Here is a 6,000-nt window from a genome sequence, read left to right on the forward strand (position 1 = left end):
CGTCTTTCATTTACATTTATGTCCAAATCGATTAAACATACAAAACTTTAATGCTTGAGATTACACCGTAAGGTGAATTACTATCGATCATTCCCTTCGGGATCAACCCCAACTCCTCGTTAGATTATATATTACTAGCGATATCCTACACATCGATTCGTGTGGTGTGTAGTTTAGCATTATAAAAAAACGGCGTGGTTTCTAGAGAATGGTGCATAGAAATTCCCATATTAAAGTATCTTATTGAACTAGTTTTTTTATTGTTGTGTACCCTTACCTTCTTTGTTCTTTTATTGAATTTATAGGTGATAACATGAGCTCTCAAGGGAGTGAGGCTGATAGCAGGGAAAGGTATATGGATGATGGTGGTCCATTAAGAGATGTTGGTCGTGCTGGTGCCATTCATTTGCCCCCAAATGTGGGGACTGTCATCTTCTATGTCGCAATTACTATGTTTCACTTGCTTCAAATGAAAGGACTCTATGAGGTTTGGCTCATGAGTATCTACACAACAATATGAAGAACTTCATTGATGTGTGTGGTACCTTATCCTTCAAGATCGTCTCTCAAGAGTTTATTCGTTTGAGGTTATTCCTTTTCTCTTTGATGGGAGATTATACCGCATGGTTGGGAGAGTTATCCAAGGATTCTATTACCTCGTGGGATGAGTTGACTGAGACTTTTATTGAGAGGTTCTTCCTACTATCGAATATGTTACAACTCCGGGATAAGATTAAAAATTATCCCCGGATTAATGGAGAGCCTCTTCATTAAACGTGGCTGATTTCAAAAGAAACTACTTCAGTGTCCCACTCATGGTTTGCTCGATAAAGTCCTTTAGCAATTATCTTATAGGTCCCTTGATCAAATCAACAATTGGGCGGCCGATCAACTTGTTGCTGGTGGAATCATGTGTCAGCCTTTTTCGATTGCCTCCACTTTGTTCGATAGAATGGAAAAAACAAACCGGGCTTGGCACACTAGAGAGGATGAGGTGATCCCTATTTTTTCAGCCATTTTCAAAGAGAAAATGTTGAAGGATAAAGAGAGAGATGATAACGTGACAAAAATTATGACTCATATGGATATTTTGACCAAACATGTAATAGGAAGTGGTTTTAAGAATGTGAATGTTGCGGGTGCAAGTGGCGGGAAGTGTATCGAAGATGAAAAGTTCGAAGCCATGTACAAGGAAGCAGTACAATTCTTAGACAAACCAAGTGGGGGTTCTCATCCTATCTATCAAAGGTAGGGCGAGAATCAAAGTTGGAACAAGGATCAAGATGGAAATTGGAGAGATCGCGAGAGAAATTGGCGTACTCAAGGTAATGGTTGGAGGGAGCGTGAATGTGAATTAATATCGACCACTCCATGTAGGATTGACCCCAACTCCTCATTGAATTATAAATTGCTAGCGGCGGCCTACACATCAATTCATATAGTGTGTAGTTGAGTGTTATCAATCAACACGACTAAAAATAATATCAGAAACAATATACAAACATCACAATCACATGAATAAAGCCCACTAAGAGAATGGAACATTGTTTGTAAAACTTAGGCCCACCAAGGACCTTAAAGCATCCAAACATTCCTGATAAGGGCCCACAAACAATCATAAAAAATAGGGAAAATTTCATATATGACAAACAAATTTAAGGAAATAATGCTTCATAACTATAGTTTATCTAATTACACTCCATGGGTATAATTTAGTTTGCTATGGGGACTTAAAATTGTATATCTCGTTTTTATCATTTTAATTTATACAAATATTTTTTTTTAAAAATAGATACATGGGCGCTAAATACGGTAACAGAAAATTGATAGAATCCCATGATTCAAGCTAAACCTTTTTTAATAGAATATTTTGCCAAAAATGAGTTTAGTAAGATACAAATACCATAACAAATTGGATTCTTCATACCACTGGAGATTTAAACAAACAAAGAAAATTTGGTTAATCAATATTCTTGGTTATTCAATCAATCACAAATTTTACTCCGATGTATTTTTACATCCTTAAAATTCAAAAATATACAAATTCACATTTTTGTTCATATTCATATCCATATATAATATACATATACAAATATTTAAATTTGTATACGGCTAAAGTTATACTTATTCAAACCTTTCAAAATCATTCTAAATTCAAAAATATACAAATTTACACATTTATATACAACCGTTCAAAAATTAATTACTTTATCAAGTAAAAGCACACAGGTTTAACTGATATATATACAATTTATATATACATATGCAACATATACAATCGATAATAAATTCATTGACAGCAGAAGTAGTATACAAATGGGGTCATGTAAATTTTTGAACTAACAAACACTTTTAACTGATACATATACAATTCATATATACATATTGCAACATATACAATCGATAATAAATCCATTGACAACCGAAGTAATATACAAACGGTGTCATGTAAATTTTTGAACTAATGATTCAAATAGAATTCTTATTATACAAATCTAAATATGAAATACTTTGACATGCAAAGGCATACCTCTCGTAGTCCTCTTGGATGGAGTTCCATCATCCTTTTTTTTTAAAGCATGAAATCTGAAGATCAAAGTGAGAATTTTGAGAAAAAATTACCAAAAAAAAGAGCATAAGCTGGTCATATACAAACGAAAAAAAATAGACACGATTTAGGTGGTTACCTGCAAAAGTGAAAACATGATTAGGAGGGAGAAAGTGAAATTTGAAATTCAAATTGGATATGTGTGAGTGAATTAAGGAAAATATTAGGGAATGGAGAGAGGAGAGATAAAATTGAATTTGTATATAATTTTATACTAAGGCCAAGAATTGGATTTTGATTCGGTATACAAATAATGAGTGGGTCCCATATTTAATGGCAAATTTTTTCAAACTATAGTCACCGAGAGTAATTAAAATAAACTATACCCCTATTGAATAATAACATAATAATGTTTGCCAACTCGCGTAATTTTTCCCTAAAAAATATTACAATACCCCCAAACTTAAACTAACATTGCCCTCAATGCTTTTATACAAGAAGGGAAAAGAGGTACTGCTCACTCTCTTCCCGGTGCACTAGAATGTACTCCATCATCCAGAAAGTGGGACTCAAACAAAGTCCTCTACAATTCCACATCAGTCTCCGAATTTCCACTATCACTCTGACTTCCTTAGCATTACCGTCCATTCTTGTAGTCAACACATCAATTGTATCAGCTCCATCTCCCATATGTGCTTTTCCCTTCCACTTTTCAACCTCCGCTTGCACGTTTGTGACTGTGCCTTCTATCACTCTCACTCGTACATTCAAACTATCCACTTTAGCGACTTAACCCCTCATGGCATTTGTTGTTGTATTATCAATCATTTTGGGTAGGGCTAGTGCCAATTGGATGAGTTTCCAGTTGTTACTGTTGGTGGTTTCAACCAACTCTTGGTAGACACTTCTTTTAGAAGTGGCGGTGGAAGGTGTTTGTGGGGTGATGGTGCATCCTAACCTGTGGCATTTCCCAATTCCATGGGAGTAGATTCATGTTAGGAAGGATCAGCCTCTCCGAAGCCAGTTACTTGCATCCTCCTCCTCTTCACTGAGGGAGCTTTAGTATCTCTCTTTTTTTCTAATGCTATCACAGTCCCAAAAGATATGGCTTCATCGGAACCAAAGTATTAAATCACGACTTGGTCACGAAACTAGATACTAAGCACAGGGAAAGGCATTAAGTAGTTATGTTGGCGAGCTTTCTATGAATTCATCATGATCTCCCTAAAGTTGATGTGAATGGTATCAGTAAATCGGCAATAAAAATATCTACCTTATGGGGGACCCAATGATCATTTTATGATGGCATAATTTGGGGGCAAATGAAGTCAAGCCACACTTTGTCTTCGAAGTACAAGTCTTTCTGAGAGATAGCCTTTATTTAGTATCCCAAAGTTGAGACCTTCCACAAATCACACTGGCCACCCACTGGAATTGGCTTATTTTTGTGGAAAACTTGGGTGCATAAACAACTACAATCCCAATTGGTTCAATCCAGAATAGTGAGTTGATGACCTTCGTTGTAATCTCTACCTCTATGCCCCATGTTTCACAAATGACCAGCACAAAAACCTTTCTATATCTCCTTTATGCCTTTGGGTGTCTTGCACAGCCTGGTAGAAAACATAAAATTCCAAGACTACCTTCGAATAGTATCTCCCGGGTGCTTCAGTTAGTGGAAGCCATATCCGATCAGTTAATTATTGTGCCATACCTGGAACAGTCTCAACTAGACCATCAAAACTCGATGCTTTCTCTAGAATGAAAGACATGCCATCCTTGAACAACTCATAGCACCCCTTCATGCCCCATACATAGAACTTAATCAATGTTTCTTCTTGGGCATTAGTGGTACCCTTCTATTTCTGGAAGTGGAGGATCACCTAGAAAGCTTTGAGGCAACGTACTTTTGTCGCGGCATAGTCTGCAAGGGAAGTATGAGCGACATACGAACATGTACATTTTTTAGTATTTTCATTTATTAAATAGAAAAAAAACTAGAAAAAGTTAACAAAAGAAAAATAATAGGAATGCAAGAAGAATTCACATTTCAGCTCACAGTGAGTTCATCGGTGTAATGCCCCATAAGTTTGTAACATTTGAAATAACGAGCTTATGCTTGATAAGTCGATTTATGGTAGTTTACATCAACGATCATGGAAAAATAATGTAAATTAGGTGGTTATACCAAGGAATAGTTATATAAAGTCACTTGAATTTGTAGAAGGAAGTTACAGGCTAATGGGTGCCTTGAAATAAAAATTTTAAGTGAGATTTATTATGAGGAAGTTCTGATATGGTCTTATTTATGTACTAACTTGAAAGGTGTATATTTCTCAATATATATAGAGTTAGGAGACCTATAATATATCAAATCGAAGGTCTATGAATCTAGTTTCCAACGCAGAAAACCATTTATTAATACAACATTGGAGTAAAGGATTATGACCATTTTACCGTAGGCTTTCCAAGCAAACCTGGTCACGGATCTGGATCGGGTTTGGCCGCTTTTAAAAGGTGCTTTTTTTACTTCAAGAAAGATAAATTTCACATTTTCTCAAAGTAAAAACGTCCAGAATCCATAAAAGAGAGCTCCAAGAACTTTGAGATAAGAAAACACCCCCTTCTAGCTTGATTCTTCCTTGGCTCAAGTTCGGAGAAATGTTCTCTTCGTCGCAAGCTTCATTTTGTGCTATTTCTTATCGTTTTTTGTTTCGGTTGAAGGAATTTCGTGTGTAATCTGATTCTTAACTTAAGTATATGGTTGATCTACTTTTAGTTGAGGTTCTACACCTACTTTGCTTAGAATCTCATGGCTTAAAGTTGGAAATCAATTCTTACGACCTAGGCTTTGTTTTGATGCATTTTCATAAAGTTGCAAAGTTGGACCCTTGATGTTGATTGTTGTGCTAAAAAAATATAATTTGTTTCCTACAATCATCTCCTTCATATTTTTTTACATTTTTTGACCCACGAGGTGGTGTTTGAGTGACGTGGCTCTAGGAAGCCTAGTTGTTGTGATCTGTTTTGATGTGTATATTAATGGTATTAAAGTTATGGAGGGATGGGAGATTGGTGAGCCACTTTTAGGTGTCATATATGGAGGTTATTGATTTAACGATGTGAAGTGCACCTTGTTAAATTACCTCGAAAGTTTGTCGTTCTTGTGAGATGTTGATAAACTCATGCTATTCTTATGTCACTCCCTGAGCCTACACCCTGGGCGGGACCAATACTCGAAGACCATTACTAGCCCCTAGCGAACCCTTGGCCTGACTTACTTACTCAGCGGAAGACTATAAGCATTCAGAAAGAGATTCACATGCTAAACAACTCACTGTCTCACAACTGAACTCATAATGTTTTAAAAATATACATTTAACTTAGCCAAGATGACAACTCAAATCTGAACATAAGTCAATAACAAAATGATGACGAATGAACTAACATTT

The sequence above is a fragment of the Solanum stenotomum genome, chromosome 6 (assembly GCF_019186545.1).
Source record: "Solanum stenotomum isolate F172 chromosome 6, ASM1918654v1, whole genome shotgun sequence".
NCBI classification, from domain to species: domain Eukaryota; kingdom Viridiplantae; phylum Streptophyta; class Magnoliopsida; order Solanales; family Solanaceae; genus Solanum; species Solanum stenotomum.